This window comes from Bombina bombina, chromosome 7 (assembly GCF_027579735.1).
Source record: "Bombina bombina isolate aBomBom1 chromosome 7, aBomBom1.pri, whole genome shotgun sequence".
NCBI classification, from domain to species: Eukaryota; Metazoa; Chordata; class Amphibia; order Anura; family Bombinatoridae; genus Bombina; species Bombina bombina.
The window spans coordinates 79,923,065-79,943,318 of record NC_069505.1 but is presented as its reverse complement, the minus strand read 5'-3'; positions in this window follow the sequence as shown (position 1 = coordinate 79,943,318).

The window sequence follows — 20,254 nt, the reverse complement described above, 5'->3', positions numbered from 1 at the left end:
AGGCGCATTTCTGCTTAGCAATACAGCCAGAGTTGTTGATATCATCAAATACAGTTCCTAAATTGTGAATAGACAGACAAAAAGTTTAAAGAATGTTTTAATTAGTGGCTAGTTTCATATGTTTTTTTCTGTAATGTCTACATTTACAGTTGGTTTCTTGAGAACACATTCTTATATATTAAAATAATAACTTACGTTGTAGCCTATTGTAATTATTAAATACTTTTTAATACCAGCAAAAGAAAAAGACAAAAAAATTTTTTTTTTTCATGTCACATATAGAAGATGTTGTATATATGTTCCTTAACACACTTGTCTAATTTACCTTCAGGACAGAAGCAGCCATCTATGCAGTGGTTGTCACAAACTGATGAGCGTTCTGAGTTTGTACAGGTGTCTGGGCAAGGACTTCCGCATTCTCTGTGCTCCAGATTGTAGTTGCATTTTAGAGCTTAAATGTAATGATACAAAAAGATATAGTTTCTAAGGCAGTGGTTGACAACATATGTTGCATGAGACTTTTAAGGTTGTCATCCTTTATTGTAACATTTCAAGGTTTTACCCCCATCATCAAAAATACATAATTTGCATGTTATCTATGTGTGATGATGAGGGTAAACCCCCAAAAAGTTACATTAAAAGGTGACGGCATTAGTCCTGGCAAGTGCTTCCTGTTGTGGACTTTATATATATATATATATATATATATATATATACACCCCCTTTATTACAAGCTACTGCGCATTACTTGGAACATTTTAATTCTGTGAAACATCTATATATTCCATAGTTGATATTATGTGATATATATATATATATATATATATACAGTATATACATATATTATATATTCTCCCCCTTAATACAAGCTATTGTATTTTACTTGTAAAATTTTAAGTATGTGAAACATCTATATACTGTAAAATAAGAGCCGATATTATGTGACTTACGACAAAGCTTAGAGGATCTCCATTTGCGTGGGTTTCCTCCTGCATGTGCACACTGTCGGGAGTACTCAGTGAAGGTGTTGCAAAGACAGAACCCAGTTGCATCTCCAGCACATCTACACAAATCTTGTACACAAGCATCAATATATAGCGTAGGATCCACAAGACGGTTACATTGTGAAAAGGCCAAGCTGGTCAGTATGACCTCACATATTCTCCTCTGTAAATGGCACAAAAAATACAAGGTTATGGCCAACAGAGCATTGCCATGTAACCGTTTTACAAAATATAAGTTCTGGCTTTTATGGGAATATTTCCGTAGAGAATGCTTGGTACCATATGGGCTATTGGATTAGAAAGTTGATCTAATGATTTTTTTTTTTTACAAAATCACGTTCAATTCTACAGGTATTTTTTGTAGATAAAGGATTGTTATAGAGCCTTTAGTACATTGATTAAGGGCCCACAGTGTCCAGGAAGCTGTTCACTCTTAGTAATATTTGGGAAACACGTATGGTATTATACTCATCTTTATGCCTTATTGCACTTTAAAGAGCATACAATTCTAAAAAAACTTTGCAATTTATTTCTGTTATCAAATTTGCTTCATTCTTTTGTTATCCTTGGTTCAAGGAACAGCAATGTATTATTAGAAGCTAGTTGAACACATCAGATGAGCCAATAAGCAGCTAACAATTAGCAGTTAGCTCCTAGTAGAGCACTCCTGCACCTGAGCCTACCTAGGTATGCTTTTCAACAAAGGATACCAAGGAATTTAAGCAAATTAGATAATAAAATACATTGTAAAGTTGTTTAAAATTGAATTTTCTATTTGAATCATGCAATAAAAATGTTGGGCTTCATGTCCCTTTAACTTAATTAGTTTTATTAAATCTCCAGTTATATAAGCGATTAGCCATAACTCATTTAACTAAGTTAAATAATGTGACTATTACTAACTATACTATTTACAATTAGTAATATTATACTTACAGAGTCTGTGCAGTTCTTTTGTGGAGTCAGTGTTAGATCTTCACATATTTCAGTTGGTCCATTCAGTTTTTGTATATTTCCGTATTGCATTTCTGTCAGTCTAGCATCTGTAAGAAACCATTTGGTTTAAGTCTATTTACTTCCTATGTATACTAATTCTAACACACAAGAAAATAAAGTTATTTGGCCTTACTATTTGTTATAAACTCATTGTAAATTGGAATTCCATTGAAATCTCCACAAAGCCCACAGGTTTGGTTGGCAAATTTCTTATTCAGTTCCAACTATGGAGAAAAAAATGTGTTATGACAAAATATATATAAAAAATCTGAAAAAATACTACTATTATAAAAGAAAAGTCAAGAATTTACTATTTTTGAGTAAATTTACGGGACTGATACTTGCGGTTTATGCATTTTTAACATGCATAATTACTATGTTTTTTTAATAACCAAATAAAATAGTGAAACACACACACACATATATATATAAATATATATATACAAGTGTAGGAAGAAACGGCACACACCAACAGGTAACCACCCTGGTGCACTGCTTTAATATGTATACACTAAATCCCAAGGAACCCCACGCACAGCAACTGCGTATAGAGATCCCCAAAGCAGGCATCAAACAGGGATTTGTATCCAAACAAGCCTTTAATGTTTAAGCATAAAGCCTAATCCAAACGTTTCGGCTCTCACAGGAGACTCTCTCAATGGAGGCCGTATCTATACGCAGTTGCTGTGTGTGGGGTTCCTTGGGACTTAGTAAATATAAATATATATGTATATATATATATATATATATATATATATATATGTATATATATAGGATTCAGAGACAGGTGCACTTTCACGAACAGTATCACAAATGCCAGGGTGCTAGAATATGGGTAATAATATAATAGATAGAAGACAGCATTCTCTGGTCTTAAATGCAGATACAGATTTATCTGCATTTAAGACCAGAGAGTGCTGTCTTCTATATATATATAAATATATATATATATATATATATATATAAATACTTGGCGGATAAAACTGACACTTACAGCCTTGACAAAGCAGGAGGCAAAACACGTGTCGGATTAACGGATTTGAACTGAACCACAAACTCAACCACAAACTTTGCACTAGGAGATTTAAGAGGTGCTTTGGACCAGTATTACTAATAGGGTTATATGACCTTTAGTAAGGTTTATCCACTATGATGTCCCATAGATGTCTATTAATGTGCTGAAGCAGTGAGTTCTATTTTTAGTTTTTTATAATAAAAGTTTTTATCGGATGCCTAGTGAGTAACAACTTGTAAAGTTGCCAGAGCCAATTAAGAAGCCTAACAGGATTGCACTATTGTGTATCTCTCTCTCTTATTTTTCATGAGGAGGGATGGTGGAGAAAGTTTGATGTGTGTGTATATATTTTTATACACTTTATCACAATTTATATTGGTACATTTTTAATAACCAAAGTTTACAAGACAAAAAATGTCAAAATTACCAAAATAGCATCATCTTCATTCCACATAAGATCTAGACCCAACTTGGCTTCAATTCTGATATATACTCCATTTCTCTCAACCTGGACTCCTGAAAAACTGTATGGCAGCTCAACTCTGTCAATAAATGAAAATATTATTATAAATATAGGTTTTGTTTTACTATTAAGCACAATATAAAATAAAGAAATTATAAAGAACATTATTTTCATCAACAAATCAACCGTTTAATATACTACTTTTATCTTGAGTGTATTGTTATACACAGAAGGAAAATATTTATACAAAAAATACTAAATACCTATCAGAAAAGTTATTATTTTAAAGGGACAGTCAAGTCAAAATTAAACTATCATGATTCAGATAGGGCATGCAATTTTAATCAGCTTTCCATTTTACTTGTATAATCAAATTTTCTTTGTTCTTTTGGTATTCTTAGTTAAGTAGGCAAGCTCATAAAAGATTTCTAAGCCATTGACGGCCATCTCTTATCTCAGTGATTTTGACAAATTTTCACAGTTAGGTAGCACTAATTCAACGTGCTCACTCATGTGGAGTTATTTATGAGTCAGCACTGATTGGCTAAAATGTAAGTCTGTCAAAAGAACTGAAATAAGGTGGCAGTTTGCAGAGGGTTAGATACAAGGTTATTACAGATGTAAAACGTGTATTATTATAACTGTGTTGGTTATGCAAAACTGGGGAATGGGTAATAAAGGGATTATTTATCTTTTTAAACAGCATATACACAATAACACATTCTATGGGTCATTTCTGACCACTATTGCTTACATATGATTTTTTGTTTTTAATTGGTATTTATTTTTTAAATAACAATAAAGGTAATGATTAGGTAAAACACCAAAAAATACTTACGGCTCCCCATTGAATGAAACCATGCCATGGCTCATCTCAATAATGACACCATCTATCTTCATAATGACATGACTAATGGTAGGAAGGTTGTTCACAACAGCACGTCTAATCTGGATGTTAAACTCCTCATAATTACTCTTACAATTTGAAGCATACAAGTAGTTGCATTTTCCAGGATAGTAAAAGATGTCTCCATCAAAGGTCTTATAATAGGAGTTGCCCCAGGTACTACACACTTGTCCATTGTGGGCTCTGGAGCTTCCTATAAATTACACATATATATTTAGGAAGTGTCCTTGTATAACATACATTAGCAGTTTTGTGTGGTAACATTTTTTTAAATTAATATGATAATTATATAACTTACTGCTAAAAATTGGAGGAGTTGTTGGTGCAATGAAAGTCATCTTTGACAGTGTATCCTTATCTGCTTCTAAAATATATCAAAAGAAATAATTGAGAATACACCAAATGTATATATATATATATATATATATATATATATATATATATATTTATGACTAATTCAAAATAAAAAATAAATAAAAAACTTACAAATTTAAATTAACACTAATTAAAATACTAAAAATGTTTCCTTTTTTGTAAGTAATTGTTTATTTGGTATTTTCTATATATTTTATGTGTTTATTATATGAATGTAGATACTAATATGTATATTTTTATATAAATACAAGTTGAGCATGAGAGTATTTTTAGTAAAGAAGGAAACCAATTAAAGTTGCCTATAAGCAAATTGAGTGACTATGTCTTATCAAATCTGATTAATATTAGCATATAACAAAGGTGACCAGCAACAGAAAAATGATAGAAAACAGTATGGTCTACTTACTTGTGTCATATACATTTCTCTGTTTATAGTACCATGATCTATCTCCATTACTATTTTCTTCATCTTGCTTGTCGTTTAGAATTTCTTGTGACCTGTCATCCCCCCGGTCATCGGAATAATCATTTTGATCTTTAAGAGAGTACAATTTATATTTTTTATAGGATTTTTGCATTTTATTTTTTTGCTCTACTATTCGATATTACCATAACTTTGTGTTGTACTAATGCAGTTAAGATATTTTAAGTTGGGAGTATTTGCAGACACTTTCACTCATTAAACAACAATATTTAAGGGACAGCAATTTTACAATTTATGCAATTTTTCAACAATTTTCCAATTTAATTCTATTATCAAGTTCCCTTGGTATCTTTTGTTGAAAAGCATACCTAGGAATGGCTCAAGAGCCGTAATGTAATGCCGAGAGCTAGCTGCTTTTGTCATTAACTCACTAAGTATTTGTGCTCCTGTGCCTTCTCTTCAACAAAGGATACCAAGGCAAGATGCAAATTTGATAACAGAAATAAATTGGAAAGTTAAATAATAATAATATATGCTTTATTTTAGTCAATTAAAGTTTCATTTTGACATTACTGTCCCTTTAAGTGATATTTAAAATCAGATAACATTATGGTGCTTATTTAATATAGGGTCATTTACATAAATATAAAGTATTGAGACATTTGCACATTTATTTTTCCTTGAAAATTTTCAGTTTTTGCCATACATCAAAGCTGTTAATTAACAAAAAATTGTATTTGATTTATACATCAGATCTAGTGTGTTTGGTTTTTTGATGTTCTGAGATTAATCAAATATTTGACACCAACCATGCACAATGTTATCCAGGCTTGGACTTTTATATACACGATCATACAAGTTGTAATCTTTGCCTGAAAATAGACAGAACAAGTTCATGTATGAGATTTACACATTAGAAAATATAAAAAAACAAAGTGCTATTTTAAACATTACAAATAACTTAATAAAAATGTAAAGTTATGGTAAGTCATAGATGCCACATTTATTGACAGTATTCTGGGAATGTTTTATAATTATGAAAGTTTGTGATTGCTATCCTTAATAATCGTACAACTGGTCACCACTACTTTTGTATTACTGATCTTCAATATTAATGAATCTTACAACAATAAAGATAAAAAAAAATCTACAGAATAACACCTGAAAGTAAATATACTAGGTTTTTAAATATTGTGATTTTTTTATTCATACTACACAACATGTGGCATGTTTTATTACGACCTGTTTGGTGTTTTAATAATCTGTTTATAGACTGTTAACATAAGCTATTCCACTAACTCTTAACAGAAAAACGTTTTCAATATACATAAAAATCTGAACAAATATATCTATGTGTATTTAGTTCCAGCAAACTCTAACTGTAAGTTTGTTTAAAAGACAAATATTGAATTTTGCTTAGGAAACACTAAAAGTCAGACAGCGTTAGACATTACTAATGTAGTGGAAATAACAGAATAAAAAATAACCTCACAACTGATTGTTTGCTTTTTGTCCTGTTTTGTAGAAATCTAGAGAAAATATTTAACATCAGTCTAATCTAATGATTACACATTTCTTTGACTTCTTTTTTGTTCTATGAAAAAGTATGAAAATATTACTTAAGTTTTTTTAATTTTTTTTTCATTTTTAGCAATCACAATTAATGAAATCTCAAATTGATTTCACTACCATGCATGCCACTTATATTATGTGATTGCATGCATTATTCATTACAAGTCCATAGGCTATAATCAAAAGAAATGTAAAAATTAAAGATACATTTCTTTTTTTTAATTAATATATCAAATGCTGATTTTTTTCACCTGTTTTGTCTTGCTGGGTTTGTTCTTCTGTATTCTGTTTGTTCTTGATTACTGTATAGAAAATTTAGAAGAATTGTTAAACACTACAGAAATAACGTAGAAGCTTCTTAAATCTAACAAAATGTTATTTTTTATTTATAGATGATATAAGCTTTTGTTGTACAGCGTCAATTTAAAGAGACATAAAAGTGCAAAATGAAAATTCTATAATATATTTATTGTTGTACTGTTGCTTGCATGTGACTGTATGTTTAACTCCTGCAACAGTATTAAACACATAGTTAAAGTAAGCACTAGAGCAGTAATGCTAGCTGAACAAAAATTGTGAGACAAATGTGTGTAGCCACCAATCACCCGCTATGTCTCAGTAGTTAATTGCTGTATCTGACGATATGCGTACATGCTTTTCAACAAAGGATACCAAGATAGCAAAAAAGATTTGATAAAAGAAGTAAATTTAATAGTGTTTTAAAATCAAATGCTCTATCTGAATCTTAAAAGTTTATTTTTAATTTCCATGCTCCTTTAACTTACTCACTGTAAGATTATCTCCCTTCTAGCTAATAAACTTTTTTTAGACAATTGATAAAAACTGCATGAAAGCTAAAAAATAATATTACAATATTTTCTGTTTCCAGAATTTGCTCTATGATGATGTTTTTCCCCTAATATATGCCTTTTATTTTATATCATTTAATGCAATATCCTTTATATAATAATTAAAGGGACACAAACCCCTCAAAAAGTATTTTATGATTTAGAGTTTAACATAAAAAAATCCAATTTAATGTTATTAAATTTAAATTGCTCGCTTGGTATCCTTTTCTGAAAAGCAGATCGGTAAGCTCACAATCCTGTATGTGACTGGATCATTATATGGCAGCAGTTTTGCGAGAATGCTATTAACAATTTTATACAAGAACAAAATATGTCAGTGGTGTTTGCCACCATACAGTAAATGTGCACACTATCTACCTTGGTATCCTCTTCAACAAATAATACCAAGTGAACAAAGCTAATTAAAATTTAATAACAAAAGTAAATAGGAAACTTTTATCTAAATCATGAAAGAAAAAAATGTGTTTCATGTAACATAAAATACACAATAATAAATGTATTTTTAAAACTTTATAAAATAATATAGTAAAACAATATTTTTGCTTTGTGAGCTGAGAAAAAAATAGTTGTGTGTGTCAGCTACTGTATATATAAAATAATAAGAGTAGATGTTGCTGAAAATCTGTTTAAATTAATAACAACATTCAGCAAACTGATATTGATGTATAGCTACTTTGTTAGCTGAGAAACAGTTTTATGCATCAGCTACTGTATATATAAAGATGACTCTAGTTCCTTTATTATTAGATTTATATATATATATATATATATATATATATATATATATATATATATATATATATATGTATATATATATATATATATATTTAGTTATTTTTATTATTTTATTATTATTTTTTAAATATGTGTTGTCCATCTATTTTCTCTCACCAGAATCATCATTTTCACTGGAATCCAAATTGTGTGATTGTCTGGAATTATTTATGTTCTGATTGCGCTTAGCAGCTATAAAAGTAAAAATAAGTTGTCTTAAAAACAGATATTGAATTTAAAAAATATAAATAAAATAGATTTCCATTTATTTTAGGAACCTACACAATCTTTATCTAATAATAAAAAAAAATATATCTAGGCAGTTTCCAGTACACAGGACTTGATAATTAATTATCATTACTATTATTTAGATGGAGGGGTGGAAATTTCAACTAGTCCTGGATTATTTAAAAAAAAATTCTTTATCTTTAATATTTGGTTAGGGGTTTCAACTGTACTACACAAAAATATTGGACAATGTGTTTCATTGAACATATAATACTCAATAATAAATGTATTTTAAAATTTTTGATAGGTACTTTTCACATATAAAATAATACAGGGAAGAATATTTGTAATAATTCATATACTTTTAATGAGTATTTATAAAACAGTGTTTTACTACTAGATTAAATTGGAATTACTTTACTTTACACTTAGTAGATATTGGTGAAAATCTGCGTAAATTAACATCTATTTTCTCTCACCAGAATCATCATTTTCACTGGAATCCAAATTGTGTGGTTGTCTGAATGAATCATTTATGTTCTTATTGCGCTCAGCATCTATAAAAGTAGAAATAAGTTGTCTTAAAAACAGAATATTTAATATAGAAAATAATTAATATTTATTATACCTTTTTTTACTACTAGCTTAAATTGGAATTATTTTCCTTTACATGTAGTACATATTACAGAAACTCTGTGTAAATAAACAACAGCATTCAGCAAACTAATATTCATTTATACTTTGTGAGCTGAGAAGTTTTGTGCATCATCTACTGTTTATATATAAATATATATATATATACAGTATATAGATTATTCTACTTCCTGTATCATTTTATATATATATATTTTATAAAGAATAGGTCTTGTCCATCTATTTTCTCTTACCAGATTTATCATTTTCACGGGAACCCAAATTTTGTGATTGTCTGAATGAATTATTTATGTTCTGACTGCTATCAGCATCTATAAAAGTAAAAATAAGTTGTCTTAAAAACAAATATTGAATTTTTTTTAAATTTATTTTAGAAACAAAATGTTTTATTTAACATATAATATTCAGTAATAAATGTATTTTAAAATCTTTATAGGTACTTTTCACATATAAAATAATACAGGGAACAATATGTTTAATGATTCATATACCTTTAATGAATATGTATTATTCATTTTTTACTACTAGTTTAAATTGAAATTATTTTTCTTAACATGTAGTCGATATTGCTGAAAATCCTCATAAATTAACAATATCATTCAGCAAACTGTTATTCATTTATAGTTACTTTGTGAGGTGAGAAAAAAAATAACGTTTTGCACGTCAGCTACTGTATATAAAAAATGATTCTGCTTCCTGTATCATTTTATATATATATTTATTTTTTAAAGAATAGGTCTTGTCCATCTATTTTTTCTCACCAGAATCATCATTTTCACCGGAATGCAAATTTTGTGATTGTCTGAAGGAATTATTTATGTTCTGATTGCGATCAGCATCTATAAAAGTAAAAAATAAGTTGTCTTAAAAACATATATTGAATTAAAGAAAAAGAGAGTTCCACTTATTTTAGGAACTAACAAAATCGTTATCAAATAATAAAAATAAATATATCTAATATATCCAGTATACAAAAAGCAGTAAATATTAGTAAACTGTGATAAGAGGACTTGATAATTAATTATCATTACTATTATTTATATGGAGGGGTGGAAATGTCCATTAGTCCTGGGCTATTTTAAATATAGCTCCCCCTCCCCCAATCTTTAATTAGGGTTGTCAACTGTATTACACAAAAAGATTGGTAATGGGGGAAGAGTGGTCAGCGGTGTTTGCCACCATGTGCACACTATCTACCTTGGTATCCTCTTCAACAATCTTCAATAAATAATACCAAGGTAACAATTTAAATTTGATAATGAAAATAAATAGTAAACTTTTATCTGAATAATATTTCATTTAACATATAATACTCAGTAATAAATGTATTTTAAAAACTTTATAGGTATTTCTTACATATAAAATAATACAGGAAACACTATTTTTAATGGTTCAAATACCTTTAATGAATATTTATTATACATTTTTTACTACTAGTTAAATTAGAATTATTTTCTTTTACATGTAGTAGATATTGCTGAAAATCTGTGTAAATAAACAATAGCATTCAGCAAACTGATATTCATTTATAGCTACTTTACTTTTTATATATATATTTCTTTTTTAAAGAATAGGTCTTGTCCATCTATTTTTTCTCACCAGAATTATCATTTTCACTGGAATCCAAATTTTGTGATTGTCTGTATGAATTATTTATGTTCTGATTCCGATCAGCAGCTATAAAAGTGAAAGAAAAAAAAATGTGTTTCATTTAACATATAATACTCAGTAATAAATGTATTTTAAAAACTTTATAGGTACTTTTCACATATAAAATAATACAGGGAACAATATTTTTAATGGTTCATATACTATTAATTAAAATATATTATACATTCTTTTACTACTACTTTAAATTGGAATTCTTTATCTTCACATGCAGTAAATAGTGCTGAAAATCTGCATAAATTAATAGCATTCAGCAAACTGATATTCATTTATAGCTACTTTGTGAGCTAAGAAAAAAATAAAGTTTTGTGCATCAGCTACTGTATATATAAAGATTATTTTACTTCCTGTATTATTTTATATATTTTTTTTAAAGAATAGGTCTTGTCCATCTATTTTCTCTCACCAGAATCATCATTTTCATGGGAATTCAAATTTTGTGATTGTCTGAATGAATTATTTATGTTCTGATTACGCTCAGCATCTATAAAAGTAAAAATAAGTTGCCTTAAAAACATATAATGAATTAAAAAAAAGAGATTTCCATTTATTTTAGGAACCTACAAAATCGTTATCAAATAATAAAAATAAATATATCTAGGCAGTTTCCAGTAAACAAAAATCAGTACATATTAGTAAACTGTGATAAAAGGACTTGATCATTAATTATCATTACTATTATTTATATGGAGGGGTGGACATTTCCACTAGTCCTGGACTATTTTAAATATAGATTTTCCCCCTATCTTTAATATGAAGCTAGGTTTGTCAATTGTACTACACAGAAATATTGTACAAACTGTAGATCTGTAACGGGGCGGGGGGTAACCTTTATCTAAATCATTAAAGAAAAAAAGCATGTTTCATTTAACATATAATACTCAGTAATAAATGTATTTTAAAAACTTTATAGGAATTTTTCAAATATAAAATAATACAGGGAACAATATTTTTAATGATTCATATTCCCAATAATTAATATTTATGATAATTTTTTTTACTAGTAGTTTAAATTAGAATTATTTCCTTTATACATAGTAGCTTTTATTGAAAATCTGTGTAAATAAACAATAGCATTTAGAAAATTGATATTAATTAATAGCTACTTTGTGAGCTGAGAAAAAAAAATGTTTTGTTTTTCAGCTACTATATATAAGCTACTATATATACAAAATTTATTCTGCTTCCTGTATCATTTTATATTATTTTTTTAAAAGAATATGTTGTGTCCATCTATTTTCTCTCACCAGAATGATCATTTTCACTGGAATCCAAATTTTGTGATTGTCTGTATGAATTATTTATGTTCTGATTGCGATCAGCATCTATAAAAGTGAAAGAAAAAATGTGTTTCGTTTAACATATAATACTCCGTACTAAATGTATTTTAAAAACTTTATAGGAACTTTTCACATATAAAATAATACAGGGAACAATATTTTTAATGGTTCATATACTGTTAATGAATATTTATTATACATTCTTTTACTACTAGTTTAAATTGGAATTCTTTTCCTTTACACGTAGTAGATATTGCTTAAACTCTGCGTATATTAATAGCATTCAGCAAACTGATATTCATTTGTAGCTACTTTGTGAGCTGAGAAAAAAATAAAGTTTTGTGCGTCAGCTATTGTATATATAAAGATTATTCTACTTCCTGTATGATTTTAAATATTTTTTTTTTTTAAAGAATAGGTCTTGTGCATCTACTTTCTCTCACCTGAATCATCATTTTCACGGGAATTCAAATTTTGTGATTGTCTGAATAAATTATTTATGTTCTGATTACGCTCAGCATCTATAAAAGTAAAAATAAGTTGCCTTAATAACATATAATGAATAAAAAAAAAAAGAGATTTCCATTTATTTTAGGAACCTACAAAATCGTTATCAAATAATAAAAATAAATATATCTAGGCAGTTTCCAGTAAACAAAAAGCAGTACATATTAGTAAACTGTGATAAAAGGACTTGATCATTAATTATCATTACTATTATTTATATGGAGGGGTGGACATTTCCATTAGTCCTGGACTATTTTAAATATAGATTTTCCCCCTATCTTTAATATGAAGCTAGGTTTGTCAATTGTACTACACAGAAATATTGTACAAACTGTAGATCTGTAACGGGGCAGGGGGGTAACCTTTATCTAAATCATTCAAGAACAAAAAGCATGTTTCATTTAACATATAATACTCAGTAATAAATGTATTTTAAAAACTTTATAGGAACTTTTCAAATATAAAATAATACAGGGAACAATATTTTTAATGATTCATATTCCCAATAATTAATATTTATGATAATTTTTTTTACTAGTAGTTTAAATAAGAATTATTTTCCTTTACACATAGTAGCTTTTGCTGAAAATCTGTGTAAATAAACAATAGCATTTAGAAAATTGATATTAGTTAATAGCTACTTTGTGAGCTGAGAAAAAAAAAAATGTTTTTTTTCAGCTACTATATATATAAAATTTATTCTGCTTCCTGTATCATTTTATATATTTTTTTTAAAAGAATATGTTGTGTCCATCTATTTTCTCTCACCAAAATTATCATTTTCACTGGAATCTAAATTTTGTGATTGTCTGTATGAATTATTTATGTTCTGATTGCGATCAGCATCTATAAAAGTGAAAGAAAAAATGTGTTTCGTTTAACATATAATACCCCGTACTAAATGTATTTTAAAAACTTTATAGGAACTTTTCACATATAAAATAATACAGGGAACAATATTTTTAATGGTTCATATACTGTTAATGAATATTTATTATACATTCTTTTACTACTAGTTTAAATTGGAATTCTTTTCCTTTACATGTAGTAGATATTTCTTAAACTCTGCGTATATTAATAGCATTCAGCAAACTGATATTCATTTGTAGCTACTTTGTGAGCTGAGAAAAAAATAAAGTTTTGTGCATCAGCTTCTGTATATATAAAGATTATTCTACTTCCTGTATGATTTTAAATGTTTTTTTTTTTAAAGAATAGGTCTTGTGCATCTACTTTCTCTCACCTGAATCATCATTTTCACGGGAATTCAAATTTTGTGATTGTCTGAATGGATTATTTATGTTCTGATTTTGCTCAGCATCTATAAAAGTAAAAATAAGTTGTCTTAAAAACAGATATTGAATTAAAAAAAGAGATTTCCATTTATTTTAGGAACTTACAAAATCATTATCAAATAATAACAATAAATATATCTAGGCAGTTATCAGTACACAAAAAACTGTAATTATAATAGTTTACCTATTTAAATGCCATTAACACCCATATCAGCGATCTACCCCCCCCCCCCAACTAATAGTAGCACCTTTAAACCAACCATGGCTGTACCTATGGCTGCCTGTAACATCATAGACAATGGTTTTTTTCTTATCCTTTACACCTACATAAAATGTAGTTGTGACTTAGGAGACTTGAAATTTAAATGTTAAGTATTTTTGTATATATTTTACTGGACAGCCTGTTGAAAATGTAAAATTTGATTACAGCTTGTTTTATACTGCTCTTATCTTTTACTCTTGAAAAAGGCTATTGAACACCTATAGGGAAGTTCTAACATTGTTTTAATACTTTATCTGCTATACTATAATATTATGTTAAGTATTTACAAATGTCTGATCAGTCTGTATGTCTAATTTTTTAACAAATGCACAAACTAATTTATAGAAAACTGAAAAATAGTGATAAAATTTGTCAATATTTATTTGTTTTCTTTAAACTAGATTACAGGGTTAAATACCAGCGCTAATCCTGAACCTTCTTAACAGAGCTCTGTTCTAATAGAAGGCTTAGTTTGGCGAATCTCAGAGCTTGCGTTAAAGGAGAAGGTCCTTTAGCGTAGGCCTTGGGATCTGTCACATTAAGCCTCCTGTTAGCACGGCATGGGGCTCTGTGAAGAAGGGTCAGGATTAGCGCAGTACTCCAGCGAGTTAGAGATAAGTATAACGCTACAGGTGAACGTTTTTTCCACTATAGCAAAGAAACATTTACATTAATTTATTAAAAACAAATATAAATGCTTACCAAATACTCAGTATTCTTTTCATTTTAAACAAATACCAAATAGGGCGACAGACGATGATGAACCATATTTTTTAATCGACGATGATGAACCATATTTTTTGCTGATGCGCGTCTATTTTTAACCCTAAACTATTATATCTGTATCTGCCTTACGCAATAGTAAATCACAATGCATAGAAAAATGTATCTTATAATGTTCAACACAAAAATACACCATTTGCAGATTTCTGTAGATAAATCTTATGATAATTTTTAAAAGGATTGTTATTAACTCAATATTTTTTTTTTAATTCTTTTTTAATAGTGTTCCTTGAATGAGCTTGTTGCTTGCATTATCCCTATGATTGCTTTATTGATTTTTTAAACCTCACCATCATAATCTCTTTCGTTGGACTCCATATTTCCTGTCTGCTGGAATGAATCATGAATTCTCTGATTCTCTTCATTTTTTTTGGACTCCATATTCCTTGACTGCTCATATAAATCCTGAGCGTTTTCATTGCTATCATTAGCTATAACAATAAAAAACATGATAGTGTCACTTTAGAGTACAAATAAAGTTTTCATGAAAATGTTTCCTTTTACCAAATAGAAACAAGATGGCTCCTTGCAAAGTTTCTTACCTGTGAAGTTGCAAACTCATTTTACACAGAAAGATCAACAATAGTTATTTCTAAATTATAAAACTACCTTATCCTAATTAGAAATATATATTTTATATGTTTAACTTTAAATCATTATCTTCATGTCTACTTTACACAAAAGGATTGATCAAGATCCTTAGAAAATTAATCTAATATTTTTTAACACACATACATTCACCATGCAGGTTTTTGTAGACAAATCATTTAATGTTTTTCAAAAGGATTATGACTTTTTTTAAATAATCTTTTTTAATATTGTATCTTGAATTAACTTGTTGCTTGATTTATCCCTATGATTGATTTATTGATTTTTTTTTAAAACCTCACCATCATAATCTCTTCCGTTGGACTCCATATTTCCTGTCTGCTGGAATGAATCCTGAATTCTCTGATTCTCTTTATTATTTTTGGACCCCGTATTCCGTGACTGCTCTATTAAATCCTGAAAGCTCTGATTGCTTTCATAATCTATAACAATAGAAAAACATGATATTGTCACTTTAAAGTACAAATAAAGTTTTCATGAAAGTTTCCTATCACCAAATAGAAACAAGATGGTTCTTTGCAAAGTTTCTTACAGCTGCTCATAACTGGGATTGACTCACCTGTATTCAGGAAAGCAATTCCATATACTCTGTTAGATAGATAGATAGATAGATAGATAGATAGATAGATAGAAAACCCTTTATCCAAACTGATTGGGACCAGAAAAGGTTTTGATTTCAGAATAGTTTGAATTTTGCAATATTTGCGTCTTTAAAATGGGACAGTTCGGGGGACGGGATGGAACCAAGTGTAAACAACAATATCATTTCATTTAAGTAATATTTACATAATACAGCTAATGCATGTAAGATAAAGGTAGTTTTAGATCACGTTTAATACGTGTGTATACATAGTACCCTCAGAAAGATGCTAGAGTACTGTAATCAAAGGTAATAGTTGTATTAAATAAAGAATATTATATATCTGATATCAATTTGTAACATTCTAAAGCATGCTTGATTGCCTTTCATTTATTTTTTTACATATTATGATTTATGTTTTACAGTTAAAGGGAAATAAAACCAATTTTTTTCTTTCATGACTCAGATATTGCATACAATTTTAAACAACTTTCTTACATCTATTATCACATTTTCTTAGTGTCCTTTGTTGAAAAGCACTGATTTAAGCTCAGGAGTGGGCACGTGTTTTGACCACTATATGGCAGCAGTTATGCAAGAATGTTATCCATCAGCAAGAGCACTAGATGGCAGCACTATTTCATACCATGTAGTTCTCCGGACACCTATCTAAATATTTCTTCAACAAAAAATACCATACTAAAGCAAAAATGTTTGAGAAACACTGCTTAAAGGGACACTCAATCAAAATTAAACTTTCATAATTCAGATAGACAATGCAATTTTAAACAACTTTCCAATTTACTTCCATTAACAAAATGTGCACAGTCTTTTTATATTTAAACGTTTTGAGTCACCAGCTCCTACTGAGCATGTGCAAGAATAAGTGTGTATGCATTTGTGAATGGCTGATGGCTGTCACATGGTACGTGTATGCATTTGTGATTGGCTGATGGCTGTCACATGGTACAGGGGGATTGGAAAAATACATAACTTTTAAAATTGTCAGAAAAAAAATCTACTACTTATTTGAAGTTCAGACTAAGTGCTATTGCATTGTCTTGTTATCTTGCATTTGTTGATTATGCTAATCTACTGTGTTGACTGGTCCTTTAACAGAATAAATAAAGAATTGTGTCTGTTTCATGCATTTTTTTAAGGATTAATTTGCTAATATTCTTTCCTTTTATATTATCTCCTATGATTGACTGAATATTTTTCTTAAAACCTCACCATAATCATCTTTTTCGTTGGGCTCCACATCATTTATTTGTTGGAATGAATTCTGTTTTTTCTGATTCTTTTCAGAATCTGTAAAAAGTAGAAAGATAATAGTATACTAACTTTATTTGTATCTATATCTAAATATAAAATGATATAAATATATATGTCCTTTAGAATGAATTAATGTCTTAGCTCATTAAAGGGATACTAAACCCACAATTTTCCTTTCGTGATTCAGATAGAGCATGCAATTTAACCAACTTTCTAATTTACTCCTATTATCAATTTGTCTTTGTTCTCTTTCTATCTTTATTGAAAAAGCAGGGATCTAAAGCTTAGAAGCCGGCCCATTTTAGGTTCAGCACCCTGGATAGCACTTGCTTATTGGTGACTACATTCAGCCAACCAATAAGCAAGTGTAACCCAGGTTCTAAACCAAAAAAGGGCCGGTTATTTAACTTTACATTCCTGCTTTTTAAATAAAGGTAGCAGGAGAACAAAGAAAAATTGGTAATAGGAGTAAATTAGAAAGTTGCTTCTAATTCTGTAATTCTGTAATTACAAGACATTTCTGTCTTGGTGCTATAGAATAACATATGAGCCAAGTATTAACATTTTTGGAACACATTAATATCCTTTTCATGGTGATAATTTTTAATAGCCAAACTCAACCATTTGCCTTATTTGGAGGAGCCAATCAGGGCTTTAGTCTACAGACAACAAGGCCAACCTCAGTCATAAAGTTAGTGTAAACCCAATTAAGGACAGATATGTAGAATATTTAGCCTTGAGAAATCAGCAGGGTGCATTTTAAGTTCTAAGAATTAGAAATTGCTCAGTTTTCAAAGCTAAATCAAATGACAAGAAGGAGGGGGGGGGTAGTTAATAAAAGCATAATCCACATTACACATAACTAAACTTTTTAAGAATTTTAAGGCGTTTACTGTCTCTTTAAAGGGACATTAAACTGCTGGGTACAACTGCATTTCCCCCTGTACTTGCTGCTCTCTTTAAAGCCATTCTCTTATTTGAACTCATTGCAGAATCCAGCTGCTAAAGCTCTGCATTTTATACTGGGCTCCGCCATCTTGTAGCTCCCGTATTGTTGCATCATGTGACAGAAGCAGTGCTTTTTGACAGCTGTTCCTTGCACTTCAGTTTATCTCACGTAATAGAGAGCAGAAGTGTTACATTTATGCACAGTTCAAAAGTTACATAACAAATATAAACCTCACGATGGTGGTACCCAGTGTGAAGATGCAATGCTTCACTAATTGATCATTGTATAGGGGTAAAATAAGAGAAAAACTTTGAAGACACTATCTATCCATCTAACCAATTATCTATATCCATCTATCTATCTATATATCTATATGTTTGTATATCATCTATCTATCTATCTATCTATCATCTATCTATCTATCTATCTATCTATCTATCTATCTATCTATCTATCTATTAAATCAAGTGACCTAATTCATGCTTATACCCCACTAACAAAAACATCATAAACACAAATGTTAATTCTCACCAGATTTTCCAGCTTCCTGTAACTGATTTACGGAATTCTTCACTGCATCTACATAAAGAGAATATTTTTTAGGTGTTCATATAAAGCATTTCAAAGACAAACATAGGAGCAATAGTGCACTACTGTTAGCTAGCTTCTGATTGGTGGTAACACACATATGCCTCTTGTCATTTAGCCAGCTCCCACCAGTGAAACAATGTTCTGCAGCTGACCTTAAACATATGTTAAACCTCTTTTCATTGGTTGCAGTGCACACATAGAGAATATGTTAACACTACTGCTTACATATAAATTGCAAGTAAGTAAATCCTTTGCATTTCTATGTCCCTGTAATAATGTAAAGGTAGTGTGCTTTCATCATTTATGTTACCTTACTTTCCTGCAATGAAAATTATGCCTCCCCCAAATACAGTATTTGAAGTGTATCCTGCATGTTGCTGAACTGTGAGCTGCTACATTCTACAAAAAGATTGCTTAATTGATTTATTATCTATCCTTAACTGGCCACAGGAGCAATAACCCACATCTAGAACAGCAAACGTTTTAGAATATTTTTTGTTATTTTGTTGCAATTTATTCTATAAGCTTGTTTGTTAGGTGTTAGAACTTAACACATCATAGCAAAAATGAAATTGTTATTTCTAAAAGCCTATTTTCCCCCCAATATTTCCCTTTCTCAGCTTAGAACTTAATATAAATCTAGTTTTGATTCTATATATATAAAATTGATAAATCTTACCAGAATTTCGAATCAAGTTCCCGAGACTTTGTTGAACTTGACTATTCTGCGCACCTGTATACAGAAGTATTTTTAGCTCTTTTATTAAAATATAAAACGTAAGTATTGATGAATACAGTAAAATGTATCTCACACTTCTACTGAGCAGTTGGTCATAAGTTAACTGAACAAACACACTAAACAGATCATTTCAAAACATTGTGCTAACAAACCATTAAATATGTTTAAAGATTATTGTCTAAAGAAGGCTTTTTGGCATATGCTGAAACTTCCTTAATTGTGTCCCCCTGCCCTCAATACAGTCTTCAAAGTGTATCCTGATTGTCGAACTGTGAGCTGATACATTCTACAAAAAGATTGCTTAATTGATTTATAATCTGTCCTTAACTGGCCACAGCAGCAATAAACCACAATGAATCTCTATACTTGTTTTCCTTAGTGGTGTTGGCGTTGAAAACTACGGGGTAGATTTTTTAATGTGCGGGCAGACGTTAT